This window comes from Pinus tabuliformis, chromosome 4_2 (genome assembly GCF_031772625.1).
Source record: "Pinus tabuliformis cultivar Carrire ecotype Pingquan chromosome 4_2, CPIR1, whole genome shotgun sequence".
Taxonomy (NCBI): Eukaryota; Viridiplantae; Streptophyta; class Pinopsida; order Pinales; family Pinaceae; genus Pinus; species Pinus tabuliformis.
In genome coordinates this window covers 794,604,786-794,627,325 of record NC_142304.1, presented here as the reverse complement: position 1 = coordinate 794,627,325, position 22,540 = coordinate 794,604,786, and the positions used below count along the sequence as shown (strand labels likewise).

The 22,540-nt window shown below is 34.4% G+C and overlaps 2 long non-coding RNA genes across 14 annotated transcripts; both read right to left on the bottom strand.

The window, feature by feature from the left end:
- Positions 1-4,356: 4,356 nt before the first annotated feature.
- LOC149172045 (uncharacterized) lies at positions 4,357-20,873 on the bottom strand. Of its 11 annotated transcripts, XR_016259040.1 has the most exons (4): positions 19,318-20,856; positions 19,106-19,234; positions 5,670-5,720; positions 5,333-5,584 (listed from the first exon to the last, which is right to left on the bottom strand). It is a non-coding gene; the product is annotated as an uncharacterized LOC149172045 (long non-coding RNA). The 11 variants fall into 11 exon arrangements; XR_016259037.1 differs by lacking the exons at positions 5,333-5,584; positions 5,670-5,720 and adding an exon at positions 4,357-4,541 and having other exon boundaries at positions 19,401-20,873; XR_016259044.1 differs by lacking the exons at positions 5,333-5,584; positions 5,670-5,720 and adding an exon at positions 4,357-4,541 and having other exon boundaries at positions 19,106-19,218; positions 19,401-20,873.
- Positions 5,934-19,093, bottom strand: LOC149172046 (uncharacterized). Of its 3 annotated transcripts, none has more exons than XR_016259048.1 (4): positions 17,316-19,093; positions 17,217-17,256; positions 10,191-10,247; positions 5,934-9,940 (listed from the first exon to the last, which is right to left on the bottom strand). It is a non-coding gene; the product is annotated as an uncharacterized LOC149172046 (long non-coding RNA). The 3 variants fall into 3 exon arrangements; XR_016259047.1 differs by having other exon boundaries at positions 17,217-17,243; XR_016259049.1 differs by having other exon boundaries at positions 5,934-10,247; positions 17,217-17,249.
- Positions 20,874-22,540: the final 1,667 nt, after the last annotated feature.

Below are 22,540 nucleotides of genomic sequence, written 5' to 3'. Positions count from 1 at the left end.
GGATTTGTTCATGGGAAAGACAATCAAAAGCATTTTAGGTTGTTCATCTTTACATTTTTTGGGGCATATGGTGCTCTCAGAATGAGTTCATCTTCGAAGAGATTTCTCTTGATGCCAAGTTGTCATCTCTTCGCATTGTTGCACATTTTCAGGAAATTGTCCCCTAGTGCCCTAAGGAATCCTCCAGGACAATCTCATTGGTTGATTTGTCCAACACTGTCCCAATTTTCTTCTTCGATGGGGTTGCTGGAGGGTGTTGTGGTTGTGGAGTCTCCCTCCACATTAACTTTGAAATATCCTATCGCTTCAAGTGGTTTGGCAAATTTGGGGACAATTGTCAGGTAGAAATGCTAGCCTTCAAGTGGCTTAGTGGCTTAGCGTGGATAGTATCATGGTTGTTGGGGACTCCCTCTCAATGATCAGATGGATTCAAGACTGAAATGCCTTACAGGTCCTCTCCCTTTTCAACTAGATGCAACAGATTCTAGATTTAAAGTCCCTCTTCTTGGTGATTTCCTTCCAGCATGTTTTCAAAAAACATAACTTTGAAGCTGATGCACTCCCTATGTGTGCTTTGTCTCTCCTGCTAGGGTTGATGCATTTCACGTTGATTATGGAGGGGACAATCCAAATTTTGGGTACTTTTGAGGTTCTTTAAGCCTTCCTTCTTTCCCATGGTTTCTTTTTGGTATACAGGGAGTTCATCATGTTTATGGAATCGTTCTATGGTATCTATCTCCTCTCTGTGCTTGATACATTTTGTTTTTTAATATCACTGTGTATTTTTGCACTGTTTTCATTTGTAGCCACATGGTGGTAATGTTTGTTAGCAATTGGTTTGTTTAGATGAATGATATCAGTGTAGCGTTGCTCACGATCTATGATTATGTAAACAATTTTTCCTTAATAAAAATGTTTTGTTTTTTTCTCCTGAAAAAAAGGTGGTACAATTTGTGTGATGCTTGGAAAATTTTCAAATGATAAAGAACATGCAATCTTGCATTATATGCCTTCCCATTTCTTACTGAGTTAATTAGTGTTGTACACGATTATGTAAACAATTTTTCCTTAATAAAAATGTTTTGTTTTTTTCTCCTGGAAAAAAAGGTGGTACAATTTGTGTGATGCTCGGAAAATTTTCAAATGATAAAGAACATGCAATCTTACATTATATGCCTTCCCATTTCTTACCGAGTTATAACAAGGGCATTCTACACTTGATCTAAATTTTCATCATCAACATTTTTCGTTGATTGCTTAATTTTAATTTCAACCATAGTATCTAGTGACTTCGCTAATTTATTTATATAATAAATTAATGTTCATTTGAATTCCCCAAGCTAGGGAGGACTATATTAAAGCATGGTAGCATTTGGAATACTTATCATTTTGAAATAATCATCATGGCAATGCCTGGGAGTTGGAAAAGAGTCATTAGGTACATAATTTTAATTTTATTTTCTTTTGAAAAAGAGTTGTTAAGTACAAAATTTTTATTGTATTTTCTTTAATAGATTTCTTTAGCTTGAAAAATTGTGTGTTTTTTAACTTATTTAACCTAGAGAGGACTATTTCTTGTAGCTAGCTTTTGTCAAACAAAATATCAACCCCTTTGACCCCACTCAACAAAACTAGTAGGTCAGTTCCATCATTTGCAAAAAGACCCAAGTTTCAAGAAAATGATACGATAGTCAAAATGCTTGCATAAAGAAGCTACCCACCTTGCTACAATGATTTGAAATACATATGAAACACTAATATTCTGTCCGTGTGGAAGCACATATCAAACTGCTAATATTATTATCACAATTATTAAATAAATGCTTGAATAAAGAAGCTACCCACCTTTGCTACAACGATTTGAAATACATATGAAACACTAATACCTTGTTACAATGATTTGAAATACATATAAAACACTAATATTCTTTCCTTGTGGAAGCACATATCAAACTTCTTATGTTATTATCACAATTATTAAATAAATGCTTGCATAAAGAAGCTACTTACCTTGCTACAACTATTTGAAATACATATGAAACACTAATACCTTGCTACAGCGATTTGAAATACATATGAAACACTAATATTCTTTCCTTGTGGAAGCACATACCAAACTTCTTATAATATTATCACAATTATTAAATAATTAATTCAATTTAACTTATATTATTATCACAATTATTAAATAATTACTTCAATTTAACTTCTTATATTATTATCACAATTATTGAATAATTAATCCATTTTAGATTGGAAGATCGAAAGAAGGGAAAAAAAACTTTATTGTTTTTGGGTTAAGATTTATTTTAATTTTGAATCATATATGATACAATTATTCTACGTGTCAATATCTAATTCTGAGGGTCCATTTCACTTTCTAAAAAAAACTATAAAGAAAACTATAAAACTATAAAGAAAACTATAAAAAAGTAATTTGTAAAGATAATGAGTAAAATGAGATTAAAGAAAACTATAAAAAAGTAATTTGTAAAGATAATGAGTAAAATGAGATTATGATCTTTAAATTTCCTTTTTAATTTCTAAAATTTTAAAAATACAAGTTCGATGTTATAACTATGAGAACCAAATATATCTATTTTATTTAATTTAATATTTTGTAAATTGATATTGATATTATGATAATTTAATATATAAAATTATATAATTAAATAAGTTAATTAAAAAAAAAATTAGATTCATTCTTGATTTTTCTACAATCATAAATCTTCCTTTACTCCCAATGAGGTTTAATCTTCCTTAAAAACCATGAAAGGTAATGTTAATGTCAGATTTACTTAAATTACTTATAATCAATTTTTTGTAAGTTTCCCTGCAATATGTGTGATGTCATGCAATAGTTTATTTGACATTAAATTATTTTATAAATTACTTCTTTTAAAGTTTCCCCATGCTATGAGTGATGTCATAGTTTATTTGATAAAGTATTCCACTCCCGTCGTAAGTTAGTTGATATTAAAATTATTTTATAAAATATTCCACCCATTTTCGGAGGTGCAGACTTCTAAATTTTTTCTAAACCTTATTCATGTTTTATATATAGATATATATATATTTTATATTAACTTTTAAGAGATATTTGTAAAGCCCTGTTGTTTCACAGCAAACCAGGTGTAGAATATAATAATACAACTATGATATTAAAATTATATTATAAAGTATTCCATCCATTTTTAGAGGTGTAGACTTCTAAATTTTTTCAGAACCTTATTCATGTTATATATTTTTTATATATTAACGGTTAAGGAATATTTGTAAAGCCCTGTTGTTTCATAGCGAACCAGGGGTAGGGGTAGAATATAATAATAAGCCTAACCTACACATGTATGACTGCACTTTTACAGAGATGGTATAATGGGTTTTTCAACAAGTAGGAATGCCATAATACGAGTAAAGAATATTATGAAATATATTATATATACGTTATAGTTGTCTATATATCTTTATTTATTGAGAGGTAAAATGAGATTTATTTATTGATAGGTAAAATGAGATCATGTATAAATAATATTTTTTTTCCAAAATGCACATTATACTAAATAATTTATTAATTTATTTATGAAATAAAATCTAAATTTATGTTTATATTGATTATCAAAATTAATAAAATCTAAATTTATATTGATTACCAAAATTTTAGTTGTGATTATGTTGTAAGTAATATTTATTATGGATTGATGTCTATCAACATCTACCAATTATTTAATTTATATAACTTTATTAATAAACTTTAAATTAAAATTATGAAAATCAAATTCCAAAACAAATACATTTATATTAAAAAATTATTATAATCTATCATAACTTCACTAATAATCATTAAAAATTAAATTAAAACTAGCAATTGCACCAGATGTTGCAAAGGAAACACTGTAAGGCATAAATTCGAGAAGAACTATGACATCTAAAGAATCATTGAAGAAAAAAATGAATAAACAAAATACCTTTCAAAAATAGAAAATAAAGAGAAAACACTAACATTACCTTGGATGCATCAGTGTCTGATCCATAAAGAGAAAACACTAACGTTATACATCAGTTTCTGATCCGAACAGGTTTCAAACATACTAGATGTTGGGGTACAGAGTTTTCTCTAGGTTGCTGCCAAGCAATAGTAGATAGAGAATTTGAGATCGAAAGCCATTAATGTTGTTGCAACTTGCAATGTATCTAAACAATATCGTTTATATTTTTAAATAACAAATGCTAAGTCATTAAGATTCCGATAATAGGTGGCCTCCGAAGTAAGCTGAGCTAATGTATGTAACAAATATCGTTTATATTTTTACATAACAAATGCTAAGTCATTAAGATTCCGATAATAGGTGGCCTCCGAAGTAAGCTGAGCTGATGTCATTAAGATTCCGATAATAGGTGGCCTCCGAAGTAAGCTGAGCTGATTTTTCAAGCATTACAGGTTACTCTACCAATCGACCAGTTTTGTCAATATCTCCAATGTTTGTTTCCATGCTCATTTTCGCTATCTGCATAGCATGTCTACAAGCATCAATTGCTCTTTCCTGCACATTCAATATTAATCCAATAGACTGTTGTTTAAGATGTGGTTTTCTAATCCATGTTGATTTGTGGAGTGCCCCATAAAAGAAGAATGAGGGATACTTTCCTTCATTATACTTTTAGACGACATTACAAAACTAAAGACATCGCAAACGTAAAATTCAAGGTTTTGAAACATCTTGTAATCCAACCATTGTAATTTTTGCTTTAGCAATATCCACAACATGCTTCTCTGGAATAACATGACTACTTTCATCCAAAATCAAACTGAACATTCCTTGCAAGGGTGCAAGATTGGTTGAAGCTCCACTCAAAATAACTAGTGACAGGGAAGCTCCTCGATGTGCAATTGGTTGAAGCTCCACTCAAAATAACTAGTGACAGGGAAGCTCCTCGACGTGGATATTTCAAAGATTTTATGGTAAATTTTGGGGATATTCCAAGCATATCTCTTCAATTTTGATAAATATAGACATTGATGACTCGACAATATGATCATTTTTCCTATTGATTGTTTTTTTCCCATTCGCACTAAATCCAAATATGTTGTAAAATTTGTAGCTCAAAACATGGGTTTTTGTATAATTAGGGCAAATAGAAGAAAACACGCATGGCTCTCATATAAAAACCAAATATGTCCTAAAAACCAAATATGTCCAATGTACAACCAAGGCAATATGATTTGCCCTTAGATGAAAATAAGTGAAATTAAGGGTGGATAAGCCATAGAGGGATTTTGCAGGGCATATTTAACATAGGGAGAGAAATTTCTAGGTGTGGGTAAGACTCTCCATTAGTGATGATGGCCCCATAGGTGTGGTTTTCATAGTCTAGTTTACCTTGGTGACTACCTAGGACTAGAAATGAATAACTTCGTGGAGATATCAGCTTTGGCATCCATGATAAGAATGTTGACATCTCTGATTAACATTGACTCTCATCTTCGTGGAGATATCAGCTTTGGCATCCATGATAAGAATGTTGACATCTCTGATTAACATTGACTCTCATCCAGTTGAAGAGTCGATTGGTAAAGTAACTTGCCCTGCATCAACCAAACTAATTAAAAGTCATGTAGTCAGTATTATATTTTAATTGGTGACAACTTCATAGGGTGATATTTAAAGTACATTTGAGAGAACTGCCTTTTCTGGCTATGTTGGTTATGTTTTCCACCAACCCTGCATCAACCACACTAATTAAATGTCACGCAGTCACTATTACATTTCAATTGGTGACAAATTCATAGGGTGATATTTAAAATACATTTGAGAGAACCACCAATAACTTGTATAAAAGCTGAAAAGCTGACTGAGCAGTCTTTGGTTCCCTACCAAAGATTGTAACTTAGTGCCAAGTGCTTTCAACTTTCTCCATGGTAGACACTTCGAGGGTTGCATTGCACTAATAGATTTCAAAACTTTGTGACGAGGCTTCTAAACTATACAACATGAGCTTAGAATGTGTTAAAAGAAACTTTGCAGGAAGCCCTATAGTATGTACAAAATAGCCCATGATTTTCTGCACTTTAAAACCCACAATGCAACAGAAATGGTGGCATTAATTTAAGGACTTTGCCTTTGTAAAGGCCTGAAAATAAGCAGAAATATCCCATGTAGAAGTAGAAGAGAAAATTGTTAATTGAAGTTAGAGGAGGAAAGGTTCTTCTAAATTTAGAAGTGAAATAAATTTGGTAGAAGAACCGGCATATGAAGTAAGGCGCAGTCTTACTTTCTTTTAGAGTTGACTTAAGAAAATTCTCTAATTTTACTTTGGTTAAAAACAGGAAATCAAACACAGCATGCATTGAGTTGACTTGGGAAAATTCTCTAGTTTTACTTTAGTTAAAAACAGCAAATCAAACTCAGCATGCATTGAGATTTTATCTCAGTTCGACTTTAGTTCAGTTAGATAGTTTGACTCGAGTTCAAGAGGCCAATTCACTTGAGTTCAAGATGCTAGCTAGAAGGCGCAGTCTTACTTTCTCTTAGAGTTGACTTAGAAAAATTCTCTAATTTTACTTTAGTTAAAAACAGCAAATCAAACTCAACATGCATTGAGAATTGACTTAGGAAAATTCTCTAATTTTACATTAGTTAAAAACAGCAAATCAAACTCAGCATGCATTGAGATTTTATCTCAGTTCGAGTTTAGTTCAGTTAGGTAGTTGACTCGAGTTCAAGAGGCCAATTCGCTTGATTTCAAGATGCTAGTTAGACTTGAGTTTGGTGAAATAGTTTGACTTGGGTTTAAGGAGCTAGTTCACTTGAATTGAAGAGCAGTTGGATTCTATATAGAGAAGGGTGCAGACTTGGTGATACATGTGATTATTCACTAGGCATAATTTGTGTGTTTTTAAGCTCAATAAGATAGTTCCATATCAGCGTTTGAGGTCAGGAGAGCGCATCACTTAAGAAGACAGAGATACCTTGCGCAAGGAGGCAGTTCAACCTGTATAGTTGGTACAGTTGCGCAAAAGAGAGGCCAAATTGGTCTAAGGTGTGTAGGATATTGTGTTGAGGAACGAACAGGAAGAAGGGGATTTTTCCTTGTGCTTTATAATTAAAATTACTGAGGGCATTGTTTACAGAGACGTCAAATTTGCCAGGAAGGTCAAATTTGCTAGGAAGCTCAAAAATCGCTAGAATCTGGCTATTATTTAAAAAAAAAATTGATAGCAGGATTGTTTGAATCTTGTTTGGATCAAAATCTTAAAGCTTGACCGCTATATCTAGTTCAGTTTCTAGCTCTTGCATCTAAAATATTGTTCAAATTAGTTGATGGCTATTATAAAACTAACAATATCAGATCACACTGATGAAGAGATACTTTATGAATAGAATAAAAGAATCCAAATTCAAGTGAGACATCAAATTGGATACAAAATTGAATAAAAATTAGCAACATGTCATAAGGAAAATTTGGCCACCTTGAAACCGTAGTTATTTTTCAAACATAACATTGCATTTGGAAATTCCTTTCAAAAGTAAGCTATGCAGCAAGCTAATAATGAGGACAGGGATTCCGAAGACTAAGTCAATGATGGTAACACAAATAAATTAAAATGAAGTAAAAAGTATAAGTAAAAAATATAATGCAAACAAAATCAGACAAGTTGGTAAAATAGTAGTTTGAAGAAAATCTATTCAACTACAATCCCAGTAATCCAAGTAAAAAATACAATGCTATCGTAATTGCTATCTGGTATGCAAAAATGTCTGTCTGGCAAGAAAAGAGCTCTGTCTGATATGCTAATTGCTGAGAAGAGGCCCTAGACGTCTGGCCTTATAATTGCTTAGGAAAGGTCAAAGAACATTGCAGCTTGAATCAATGCAAGACAGCTGTGCAGTGTTGGGAGGGAAGTTGCAACGACTAAAAATCCAAGACAGGGATTCCGAAGACTAAGTCAATGATGGTAACACAAATAAATTAAAATGAAGTAGAAAGTAAAAATAAAAAATATAATGCAAACAAAAACAGACAAGTTGGTAAAATAGTAGTTCGTACAACAAAGTTGAAGAAAATCTATTCAACTACAATCCCAGTAGTCCAAGTAAAAAAAACAATACCATGGTAATTGCTATCTGGTATGCAAAAATGTCTGTCTGGTATGCTAATTGCTGAGAAGAGGCCCTAGAGGTCTAGCCTTATAAGTGCTGAGGAAAGGTCAAAGAACATTGCAGGTTGAATCAATGCAAGACAAATGTGCAGTGTTGGGAAGGAAGTTGCAATGACTAAAAATCAAAGATGCAAAAGGATTACGGTCCAGTTAACCCATCATGGGGAAGAAACAGTTAAGTAAAATTGTCTTCTAGGCATGGTGGAAAAACATTACACTACCACAAGCTTTCAGATATTATCAACGAGAATTTAACCAGAGTCTTGGGAATCCAGAAATCTATATATGTCGGGCATCCTAATTGCTGAGTAGACACCATAATTTTAGTTGCAAATTGTAAGGGTTATTAGATATTCTATTAAATATGAATGTTATTAGTTGGTTACATGTTGGGAAACTTAAGCCTAGTTATTTTTCAAACATAACATTGCATTTGGAAATTCCCTTCAAAAGTAAGCTATGCAGCGAGCTCATAATGAGGACAGGGATTCCGAAAACTAAGTCAATGATGGTAACACAAATAAATTAAAATGAAGTAAAAAAATAATGCAAACAAAATCAAACAAGTTGGTAAAATAGTAGTTTGAAGAAAATCTATTCAACTACAATCCCAGTAATCCAAGTAAAAAAAACAATGCTATGGTAATTGCTATCTGGTATGCAAAAATGTCTGTCTGGTACGCTAATTGCTGAGAAGAGGCCCTAGATGTCTGCCCTTATAATTGCTGAGGAAAGGTCAAAGAACATTGCAGCTTGAATCAATGCAAGACAACTGTGCAGTGTTGGGAGGGAAGTTGCAACGACTAAAAATCAAAGACAGGGATTCCGAAGACTAAGTCAATGATGGTAACACATAAATTAAAATTAAGTAGAAAGTAAAAATAAAAAATATAATGCAAACAAAAACAGGCAAGTTGGTAAAACAGTGGTTCGTACAACAAAGTTGAAGGAAGAAAATCTATTCAACTACAATCCCAGTAATCCAAGTAAAAAAACAATACCATGGTAATTGCTATCTGGTATGCAAAAATGTCTTTCTGGCAAGAAAAGATGTCTGTCTGGTACGCTAATTGCTGAGAAAAGGCCCTAGACATCTGGCCTTATAAATGCTGAGGAAAGGTCAAAGAACATTGCAGCTTGAATCAATGCAAGACAAATGTGCAGTGTTTGGAGGGAAGTTGCAACCACTAAAAATGAAAGATGCAAAAGGATTACAGTCCAGTTAGACCATCATGGGGAAGAAACAGTTAAGTAAAATTGTCTTCTAGGCATGGTGGAAAAACATTACACTACCACAAGCTTTCAGATATTATCAACGAGAATTTAACTACAGTCTTGGTAATCCAGAAATCTATATATGTCAGGCACCCTAATTGCTGAGTAGACACCATAATTTTAGTTGCAAATTGTAAGGGTTATTAGATATTCTATTAAATATTAATGTTATTAGTTGGTTACATGTTGGGAAACTTAAACCTGAAGCAAAGGTCATAGTGCTCGCTGAAAATTGGGCTATTGCAAAAATGTATGTCTGGCAAGAAAATATGTACTCATAGCAAGAGCCCAACTCTCCGCCATAGCAAACAAAGGGGGCATACCCTCATCTACATATACTGTAAAGCAACTCCAGCCACATTTTGAATATTGCTACAGGGGCTTATGCTTGTGCTGAGGATGGTAGCTAATAAAGAACTACACTTGAAACCAAACGGGAAAGCGAAGGTCAATTTCCTGAAATTCAATCCGAGCAAGAGTGGACGAGGATTGAACCTGATGAGGTTCCTGTAGCACTACAATGCCATGAGTGAATTAAATGACAACCTGTATATAAACAATGAAGACCTAAAAACAAGTATTCGACGAACAGTAAGAACAAAAACAGAACCCAACTAGTATATATAATTCGCTCAGGAAGAAACCCACTGGGAAACATGAACCTGGGAACAAAAACTCCATAAATGAGTAGTATGCTTACGAAAATAAAATAATAAAATGGCAACAGTGAAAACCCTAATCGATGGAGAGTGGATACTTGTGTATGGATTTCGAGTAGTAGTGCAACCAGTTGGATTTCGAGTAGTAGTGTAACCTGTTGGAGACGAGGCCAAGAATGCTCCTGCAACTATAACCTGTGAATAAGGGTTTGAATCTAAATATAAAAGAATGAAAAATAAAGACATATAAACCCTGAGCGAAATGTTCTCAAATAAGTTACCCGACAACCGTGAGAAAAAAACGGTTGGTTATGTTTTCCACCAACCCTACATCAACCACACTAATTAAATGTCATGCAGTCACTATTACATTTCAATTGGTGACAAAAAAAAATTCATAGGGTGATATTTAAAATACATTTGAGAGAACCACCAATAAATTGTATAAAAGCTGAAAAGCTGACTGAGCAGTCTTTGGTTCCCTACCAAAGATTGTAACTATTAGTGCCAAGTGCTTTCAACTTTCTCCATGGTAGACGCTTCAAGGGTTGCATTGCACTAATAGATTTCAAAACTTTGTGAGGAGGCTTGATTCTAAACTCTAAACTACACAACATGAGCTTAGAATGTGTTAAAAGAAACTTTGCACAAAATAGTACATGATTTTCTGCACTTTACAACCCACAATGCAACAGAAATGGTGGCATTAATTTAAGGACTTTGCCTTTGTAAAGGCCTGAAAATAAGCAGAAATATCCCATGTAGAAGTAGAAGAGAAAATTGTTAATTGAAGTTAGAGGAGGAAAGGTTCTTCTAAATTTAGAAGTGAAATAAATTTGGTAAAAGAACCAGCATATGAAGTAAGGCGCAGTCTTACTTTCTCTTAGAATTGACTTAGGAAAATTCTCTAATTTTATTTTAGTTAAAAACAGCAAATCAAACACAGCATGCATGTTGACTTAGTAAAATTCTTTAATTTTACTTTAGTTAAAAACAGCAAATCATACTCAGCGTGCATTGAGATTTTATCTCAGTTCGACTTTAGTTCAGTTAGATAGTTTGACTCGAGTTCAAGAGGCCAATTCGCTTGAGTTCAAGATGCTAGTTAGAAGGCGCAGTCTTACTTTCTCTTAGAGTTGACTTAAAAAATTCTTTAATTTTACTTTAGTTAAAAACAACAAATCAAACTCAGCGTGCATTGAGAGTTGACTTAGGAAAATTCTCTAATTTTACATTAGTTAAAAACAGCAAATCAAACTCAGCATGCATTGAGATTTTATCTCACTTCGAGTTTAGTTCAGTTAGGTAGTTTGACTCGAGTTCAAGAGGCCAATTCGCTTGAGTTCAAGATGCTAGTTAGACTTGAGTTCGGTGAAATAGTTTGACTTGGGTTTAAGGCGCTAGTTCACTTGAATTGAAGAGCAGTTGGATTCTATATAGAGAAGAACGCAAACTTGGTGATACATGTGATTATTCACTAGGCATAATTTGTGTGTTTTTAAGCTCAATAAAATAGTTCCATATCAGCGTGTGAGGTCAGGAGAGCGCATCACTTAAGGAGACAGAGATACCTTGCGCAAGGAGGCAGTTCAACCTGTATAGTTGGTACAGCTGCGCAAAAGAGAGGCCAAATTGATCTAAGGTGTGCAGGATATTGTGTTGAGGAACAAACAGGAAGAAGGGAAGTTTTCCTTGTGGTTTATAATTAATTAATGAGGGCATTGGTTACAGAGACATCAAATTTGCCAAGAAGGTCAAATTTGCTAGGAATGTCAAAAATCGCTAGAATCTGGCTATTATTTTTACAAAAAAAATTTGATAGCAGGATTGTTTGAATCTTGTTTGGATCAAAATCTTAAAGCTTGACCGCTGTATCTAGTTCAGTTTCTAGCTCTTGCATCTAAAATATTGTTCAAATTAGTTGATGGCTATTATAAAACTAACAATATCAGATCAAACTGATGAAGAGATATCTTATGAATAGAATAAAAGAATCCAAATTCAAGTGAGACATCAAATTGGATACATAATTGAATAAAAATTAGCAACATGTCATAAGGAAAATTTGGCCACCTTGAAACCGTAGTTATTTTTCAAACATAACATTGCATTTGGAAATTCCCTTCAAAAGTAAGCTATGTAGCAAGCTCATAATGAGGACAGGGATTCCGAAGACTAAGTCAATGATGGTAACACAAATAAATTAAAATGAAGTAAAAAGTATAAGTAAAAAATATAATGCAAAAAAAATCAGAAAAGTTGGTAAAATAGTAGTTTGAAGAAAATCTATTCAACTACAATCCCAGTAATCCAAGTAAACAAAACAATGCTATGGTAATTGCTATCTGGTATGCAAAAATGTCTGTCTGGCAAGAAAAGAGGTCTGTCTGGTACGCTAATCGCTGAGAAGAGGCCCTAGACGTCTGGCCTTATAATTGCTGAGGAAAGGTCAAAGAACATTTGCAGCTTGAATCAATGCAAGACAACTGTGCAGTGTTGGGAGGGAAGTTGCAATGACTAAAAATCAGAGACAGGGATTCCAAAGACTAAGTCAATGATGGTAACACAAATAAATTAAAATGAAGTAGAAAGTAAAAATAAAAAATATAATGCAAACAAAAACAGACAAGTCGGTAAAATAGTAGTTCGTACAACAAAGTTGAAGAAAATCTATTCAACTACAATCCCAGTAATCCAAGTAAAAGAAACAATACCATGGTAATTGCTATCTGGCATGCAAAAATGTCTGTCTGGCAAGAAAAGATGTCTGTCTGGTACACTAATTGCTGAGAAGAGGCCCTAGACGTGTGGCTTTATAATTGCTGACGAAAGGTCAAAGAACATTGCAGCTTGAATCAATGCAAGACAAATGTGCAATGTTGGGAGGGAAGTTGCAACGACTAATAATCAAAGATGCAAAAGGATTACGGTCCAGTTAGACCATCATGGGGAAGAAACAGTTAAGTAAAATTGTCTTCTAGGCATGGTGGAAAAACATTACACTACCACAAGCTTTCAGATATTATCAACGAGAATTTAACTACAGTCTTGGTAATCCAGAAATCTATATATGTCGGGCACCCTAATTGCTGAGTAGACACCATAATTTTAGTTGCAAATTGCAAGGGTTATTAGATATTCTATTAAATATGAATGTTATTAGTTGGTTACATGTTGGGAAACTTAAACCTAGTTATTTTTCAAATATAACATTGCATTTGGAAATTCCCTTCAAAAGTAAGCTATGCAGCAAGCTCATAATGAGGACAGGGATTCCCAAGACTAAGTCAATGATGGTAACACAAATAAATTAAAATGAAGTAAAAGTATAAATAAAAAATATAATGCAAACAAAATCAGACAAGTTGGTAAAATAGTAGTTTGAAGAAAATCTATTCAACTACAATCCCAGTAATCCAAGTAAAAAAAAACAATGCTATGGTAATTGCTATCTGGTATGCAAAAATGTCTCTGGCAAGAAAGAGGTTTGTCTGGTACGCTAATTGCTGAGAACTGGCCTTATAATTGCTGAGGAAAGGTCAAAGAACATTGCAGCTTGAGTCAATGCAAGACAAATGTGCAGTGTCGGGAGGGAAGTTGCAACAACTAAAAATCAAAGACAACAGGTATTCCAAAGACTAAAAATCAAAGACAGGGATTCCAAAGACTAAGTCAATGATGGTAACACAAATAAATTAAAATGAAGTAGAAAGTAAAAATAAAAAATATAATGCAAACAAATACAGACAAGTTGGTAAAATAGTAGTTCGTACAACAAAGTTGAAGAAAATCTATTCAACTACAATCCCAGTAATCGAAGTAAAAAAAACAATACCATGGTAATCGCTATCTGGTATGCAAAAATGTCTGTCTGGCAAGAAAAGATGTCTGTCTGGTACGCTAATTGCTGAGAAGAGGCCCTAGACGTTTGGCCTTATAATTGCTAAGGAAAGGTCAAAGAACATTGCAGCTTAAATCAATGACGAAAGGTCAAAGAACATTGCAGCTCGAATCAATGCAAGACAAATGTGCAATGTTGGGAGGGAAGTTGCAACGACTAATAATCAAAGATGCAAAAGGATTACGGTCCAGTTAGACCATCATGGGGAAGAAACAGTTAAGTAAAATTGTTTTTAGGCATGGTGGAAAAACATTACACTACCACAAGCTTTCAGATATTATCAACGAGAATTTAACTACAGTCTTGGTAATCCAGAAATCTATATATGTCGGGCACCCTAATTGCTGAGTAGACACCATAATTTTAGTTGCAAATTGCAAGGGTTATTAGATATTCTATTAAATATGAATGTTATTAGTTGGTTACATGTTGGGAAACTTAAACCTAGTTATTTTTCAAACATAACATTGCATTTGGAAATTCCCTTCAAAAGTAAGCTATGCAGCAAGCTCATAATGAGGACAGGGATTCCGAAGACTAAGTCAATGATGGTAACACAAATAAATTAAAATGAAGTAAAAGTATAAGTAAAAAATATAATGCAAACAAAATCAGACAAGTTGGTAAAATAGTAGTTTGAAGAAAATCTATTCAACTGCAATCCCAGTAATCTAAGTAAAAAAAACAATGCTATGGTAATTGCTATCTGGTATGCAAAAATGTCTGTCTGGCAAGAAAAGAGGTCTGTCTGGTACGCTAATTGCTGAGAAGAGGCCCTAGACGTCTGGCCTTATAATTGCTGAGGAAAGGTCAAAGAACATTGCAGCTTGAATCAGTGCAAGACGAATGTGCATTGTTGGGAGGGAAGTTGCAACAACTAAAAATCAAAGACAGGGATTCCAAAGACTAAGTCAATGATGGTAACACAAATAAATTAAAATGAAGTAGAAAGTAAAAATAAAAAATATAATGCAAACAAAAACAGACAAGTTGGTAAAATAGTAGTTCGTACAACAAAGTTGAAGAAAATCTATTCAACTACAATCCCAGTAATCCAAGTAAAAAAAACAATACCATGGTAATCGCTATCTGGTATGCAAAAATGTCTGTCTGGCAAGAAAAGATGTCTGTCTGGTACGCTAATTGCTGAGAAGAGGCCCTAGACGTTTGGCCTTATAATTGCTAAGGGAAGATCAAAGAACATTGCAGCTTGAATCAATGCAAGACAAATGTGCAGTGTTGGGAGGGAAGTTGCAACGACTAAAAATCAAAGATGCAAAAGGATTACGGTCCAGTTAGACCATCATGGGGAAGAAACAGTTAAGTAAAATTGTCTTCTAGACATGGTGGAAAAACATTACACTACCACAAGCTTTCAGATATTAGCAACGAGAAATTAACTACAGTCTTGGTAATCCAGAAATCTATATATGTCGGGCACCCTAATTGCTGAGTAGACACCATAATTTTAGTTGCAAATTGCAAGGGTTATTAGATATTCTATTAAATATGAATGTTGAGAAACTTAAATCTAGTTAGTTTTCAAACATAACATTGCATTTGGAAATTCCCTTCAAAAGTAAGCTATGGAGCACGCTCATAATGAGGACAGGGATTCCGAAGACTAAGTCAATGATGGTAACACAAATAAATTAAAATGAAGTAAAAGTATAAATAAAAAATATAATGCAAACAAAATCAGACAAGTTGGTAAAATAGTAGTTTGAAGAAAATCTATTCAACTGCAATCCCAGTAATCCAAGTAAAAAAAACAATGCTATGGTAATTGCTATCTGGTATGCAAAAATGTCTGTCTGGCAAGAAAAGAGGTCTGTCTGGTACGCTAATAGCTGAGAAGAGGCCCTAGACGTCTGGCCTTATAATTGCTGAGGAAAGGTCAAAGAACATTGCAGCTTGAATCAATGCAAGACAACTGTGCAGTGTTGGGAGGGAAGTTGCAACGACTAAAAATCAAAGACAGGGATTCCGAAGACTAAGTCAATGATGGTAACACAAATAAATTAAAATGAAGTAGAAAGTAGAAATAAAAAATATAATGCAAACAAAAACAGACAAGTTGATAAAATAGTAGTTCGTACAACAAAGTTGAAGAAAATCTATTCAACTACAATCCCAGTAATCCAAGTAAAAAAAACAATACCATGGTAATTGCTATCTGGTATGCAAAAATGTCTTTCTGGCAAGAAAAGATGTCTGTCTGGTACGCTAATTGCTAAGAAGAGGCCCTAGACGTCTGGCCTTATAATTGCTGAGGAAAGGTCAAAGAACATTGCAGCTTGAGTCAATGCAAGACAAATGTGCAGTGTTTGGAGGGAAATTGCAACGACTAAAAATCAAAGATGCAAAAGGATTACGGTCCAGTTAGACCATCATGGGGAAGAAACAGTTAAGTAAAATTGTCTTCGAGGCATGGTGGAAAAACATTACACTACCACAAGCTTTCAGATATTATCAACGAGAATTTAACTACAGTCTTGGTAATCCAGAAATCTATATATGTCCGGCACCCTAATTGCTGAGTAGACACCATAATTTTAGTTGCAAATTGCAAGGGTTATTAGATATTCTATTAAATATGAATGTTATTAGTTGGTTACATGTTGGGAAACTTAAACCTGAAGCAAAGGTCATAGTGCTAGCTGAAAATTGGGCTATTGCAAAAATGTATGTTTGGCAAGAAAAGATGTACTCATAGCAAGAGCCCAACTCTCCGCCATAGCAGATAAAGGGGGCATACCCTCATCTACATATACTGTAAAGCAACTCTAGCCACATTTTGAATATTGCTACAGGGGCTTATGCTTGTGCTGAGGATGGTAGCTAATAAAGAACTACACTTGAAACCAAACGGGAAAGTGAAGGTCAATTTCCTGAAATTCAATCCGAGCAAGAGTGGACGAGGATTGAACCTGATGAGGTTCCTGTAGCACTACAATGCCAAGAGTGAATTAAAATGACAACCTGTATATAAACAATGAAGACCTAAAAACAAGTATTCGATGAACAGTAAGAACAAAAAATAGAACCCAACTAATATATATAATTCGCTCAGGAAGAACCCACTGGGAAACATGAACCTAGGAACAAAAACTGCATAAATGAGTAGTATGCTTACGAAAATAAAATAATAAAATGACAACAGTGAAAACCCTAATCGATGGAGAGCGGATACTTGTGTATGGATTTCGAGTAGTAGTGTCACCCGTTGGAGACGAGGCCAAGAATGCTCCTGCAACTATAACCTGTGAATGAGGGTTTGAATCTAAATATAAAAGAATGAAAAATAAAGACATATAAACACCTTCACTAAATCGAATTGCAGGGAAAGCGTTGGGTTTTGGAGGACGGGCATCGAATTGCGGGAAAGAGTTGGGTTGGCCGCGGGCATCTTCTTGCTATTCATATGGTTTCAAGATGCGATTCGTTTCAGGTATAACTACATTTTTAATCAACGGTGGTAAATAGTTTAATCGTGTAACATTATATCAGACGGATCATAATAAGACAGGTAAGAGAAGAGGGGAATTGATTTCAAAGGGAAGTAAGGCGTAATTATACCTCTGCATTCAGAAACACTTGTAGTAATATATAATAAAACCTAGAACATCAGTTGAACTGTGTATAACACGTCGTATTGTACAAGCAATCGGCAGGGGAAACTAATTCACAAAGGCGGATATGAAGCCTTCACTGGTATTTTAATGATGTTGATACTGGTATTTTAATGATGTTGATCCCTGAAAATGAATATATCCGTGGCGCTTTCAACTTGAGAAAGAATGCAGAAGAGTACAGTAGAAGTCCCCAGCCATGAGGGCATTTCCCAAAAAATTCTAGCGAATTCTTCTTACTCAGAATGCAACTGCCACCTGTCCATTTTACCCACACCATTGTTTGAACAGCACCGTAGGTATCTACCAAATTTCCACGCCGCATCAACACCTTCGCCTAAAAAAGTTAAAGGATCTGCATGTACGCTACCTCCAAAATACACTCTTTAAAAATGGCTACAGAATGACCAAAGCAACCAAGGCTACTAGAAGCCTGAGCCATTCCATAAGCGGCAATGATGTAACCAGGAATCACTAAATAGAAAATGTCACCGACATAAATATTTTATCCTTCCAGGCAGAGGAAAAGAGAATGACCCCAAGAAGCAGGTTTAATGAAATCCAGAAAATTGCAGAATAAGCCGGCACGAATGAAAACACGAATATCGTAATAATGAAAAAGAGTAAGGGGAGTTAAAATAATGATAGAGTCCATGCACAAAGCAATACCAACGGTTGCTGTTATCACTGCATTTTCATGCTGTGAGGCGGCAATGGCTGTGGCAGATCCAAATACACTAAGAACAACCCAACCAATAGAGCAAATCAAATTACCACAACACACTAATAATGATAAGGTTAACAGGGTGGATGAATAGGATAAACATATTATGGAACAGAAGAAAGGACTTTTCTATCAATCATGTGGACAGATCCTATAATCATCGTGCAGATGTCCTGTCAAAGAAGGGGCTATCAATCTAGCCTGTATGGAAAATGGAGATTTGGCTATCAATCTAGCCTGGTGTATGGAAAATGGAGATTCAAATGAGATCAACCACATATCAGATTGAAGAGAAAGGGCTATCAATCCAGCCTGGTGTATGGAAAATGGAAATTCAAATAGGATCAACCACATATCAGATGGAAGAATTTTCCTTGCCCTCAGTTTATATCTTATATCTTTTTTGCTCATGCCTCTTCCTCTTCACAAAAGATGTGTTTTCTCTATTACCTTTTTGATCTTTCTCAATCTGGTGGGGTTGTTTTTATATATATGGCCCTGAATGATCATCCTGGTGTCTATGAGCGGAGATGGTCTCTTTTGCTAACATACTTCAACCTTCATCTCTCTATGCAAAGTTTTCTTCACTTTAGATGTGCTCTGTTCTGCACAGCTTTTTTATCATTTTGCTTCTAAACATCTCTCTGAATCTCTATGTAAATATGCTTAGTATAAATATAAATGCTGCTTTTTTTCGTACTGGAAAAAAATAATGATAAGGTTAGTATCAACCCTAAAGGTTAGCACTTGGCAAACCTGAGTGTTATTGAAATCAGACTTGACCACAGCTTTGGTTAGAGAGCCATTGGCAGCGAATCCACTTCCTTTACCGTCCATCACGTAATCTCTAAAAGCTCTTCGCGCCAGACCTAGAGAAGCCATCCACTTCAAACAAGAAAGTTGTTAAAAAGTTTATTATTACTAAAATAAACCTTGGTAGGATGAACGATACAATGTTGTATTCTTACACTTTTGGTTGAACCTCCTCTACCTCCAGCCAAGCAGCCTTCCAGAGCTTTAGAAACCATGACTCTGACTCCAAAAATCTTACCTGTAGCTCTGTCCAGACATCACAACTGGCACCATGCATTGGAATGCAAGGCAAATGTGCTCTTTTGCATTGATAGACCAGTAGGAACCGACAATATCAAGGACTTCAGATACCATCTTGGACTCACTCACTCTCACTTGTTGCTCTTCAACACACTGTTTTAGGGGCAACCGGCCCTCCAAACGCACCAGCGTGTACAGTTGCAGCTATGGCAGCCATTGAGGAATAATAAAGCTTTGTTGATCCAAAGCGGGTAAGCTTCTACTGTACACTGCGGTTTTGAAATGGGAAATGGGTTTACTCCAGAATCTGCAAATGTTGATTATAAAGTTGGTTTGTTGTTTTTTACGCACAATTTGACATACTTGAATTTGCTACAGGTCAAGAAGGCTGGATCTGGATTTCTCTTATGAGACTTGTAACCAAAAGGGTTGAATTACCATCAACAAATCCCGTAACACTTTCACTTGTGTCAAATTGTGCTTAATCAAAACACGATGGATCTGGATTTCTCTTATGAGACTTGTAAGAAAAAGGGTTGAATTACCATCCACAAATCCGCTAACACTTTCACTTATGTCAAATTGTGCTTAATCAAAACACGATAAAGAAACCAAACATCAAACCAACTTCGATTCTGAAGTAAACCCATTTCAAAACGCAATTTACACTATAACCTTACCAGACTTTGGATCAACAAAACTTTATTCTTCCTTAGAAATGGCTAGCTGAAACTGGACAGCTGTTGCGAGTGCAGGGCCGGCCCCCCTGATTAGGCTTATGAAGGGAAGCAAATGATATGAGAGTGAGTGAGTCAAGGTGCCTGGTCCATAACGCAGAAGAGCATATTTGCATCTGCATTCCAATGCATAGTGATAGCTACATGTATGGACTAAGCTACTGGTAAGATTTTTGAGGTCTAAAGACTCACATCTTTAGAAAAGCAAAAACTTAACCTACTTTCGATTTTATTCTCCCATTCAATATACGGTCTGTTTTGTGCGCGGAGACATTGATATGGAAAAACATATCATTTGGCTTCAAACTATGCCATCCATGAAGTTTCGCTTTATCATCTATAGAACTGCCAAGCATTTTTGTTATGTAGGTGTACCGCGTAATAGGAATCGACGCCCAATAAACACAATGATGCGTCCAAGAAACTTCTTTCCTGTGAAGCAGCCAAAAGATTATTGATCCGCTCCGGCGCTGTGATTCCCATTATGCGGTACACCTACATTTTTGTTAATCGGAATTCTTGTAAATTTTTCGTTCCCATTTGTACTATGAAATGGTTGTAAAGATGCTTTTCTTTTCTGCGAAGCAACCAGAAGATTCTTCTGTGACATAAAGACACAAACATTATTGTTTGTTGTGACATTAAATAGATGATGGATGATTTGTGAACTACAACCTTTTCATAATACAATGGGAAGGGAAGATTTACCGGAATTCCGATTCACAAAAAATAGGTGTACCCGGTATTAGGAATCACAGCGCCGAGCAAATACAATGATGCTTCCTGGGAGCTTCTTCTTTTCTAGATTCTTGGTGTGACATAAAAGCAGAAACATTCTTGTTTATTGTGACATCAAAGAAATGATGGATGATTTTTGGACTGCAACCATTTTAAAATACAATGCCAAGGGAAAATTTATTAGCTGTATCGCGTAATAGGAATCATAGCGTGGAGCAGATACAATAATGTGTCCGGGATTTTTAATTTTTTTATGGTGAAGCATGCTTCCACGAACCCTTTTTTCTGTGACTCAACTAAAAGATTTTTTGTTATGACATAAAAACATGACACATTTTTGCTGTGATATAAAGAATGATGGATGATTTTTGGAATAAACTCATTTCAAAAAACAATGGGAAAGGAAAATTTAGAAGTTTAATTAACAAAAAGTATATTATTTGGCTTATGTTATATAAACATTTTGACTTGATTAAATTATTAGTAATTTTTGAACTCCAGGTTTTCATAACCTACGGGTTTTCTATAATATTCTTCTCTAATGGAGCTTATTCAAAGGCATAAAATTCTTACGAACTTCCTTTTTTTCCAAAAAGAAAGATTTAGTTGTAGCAAGTATGGTAAGAGAGTTGTAGTGCAAATGCCAAGACAAACTTGTACATTAGTGACAACTATTTTCTGTTGAAGTATGTCCAAAGAAATAATCCTTAACATATAAGAGTTTCCATTCCTCATATACAAGTACTGCATCACATTTAGCTGGATCAAAGTAAACCCTAATTTCCATCACAAATATCAAAACTATGCCCAATTTTCATATTGTTGACTTTACAATGATATAAAATTATGAAAAATGGAATTCTTGTTGGATTAGTCTATATTACATTCACATCCAGGAAAGGGGTCGGGGAATTTGATTAACTTACACATGTCCTCTATAATGGGCTATAGAGCGCCTCTTTGCGCAAAAACAAAATTATAATAAAAAAAATTGAATTTAATGTCTAACATCTGACATGTAACACCTACACATCCCCTATAATGGACTGTGGAGCCCTCTCGACACAATAAAGATCAACACCTTTACTTTATTATTGGACACTTTTCGTATCACCAAAGTAAAAATTATTTCATGATTTCCTTTGTGGTTGAATGTGATCCACCCACACCTACCATCATTAGAATATCTATCTTAAAACATCAAATTCAAATAATTTAGAATCTGATGTTTATGCATGACATAATCTAGACTTCAACACAAAATAAAAGATATAATATGGGCATGTAGAAAATGGCCCAAACCAAATAAAGAAAAAGAAAATGACCCAAAACAAATAAAGAAAAAGAAAATGACATAAGAAAAAATATGTTAGAAAAGGCATGTTTAATATCAAGGTCATTGGTGTTGCTCAACTAGATAATCCTATTTGTTTAAACTTTAGACCCCTTTATCATGCTAATTATAATTACATTTCATCTTTTCTACCCATTTATGTACATTGCTTTTTTCCTGTCATTATGCTTACTTCTACACCCATAAATCACATTAGTTGTGGATTCCCAATGAAGCTTTTCACTGCTATAGTTTCCATGTTTGAAAATAATTTTTTCTTATCGAGAGTTTTTTTGTGATGTTTAGAGACAACTTGTGCTAAACAAGTAT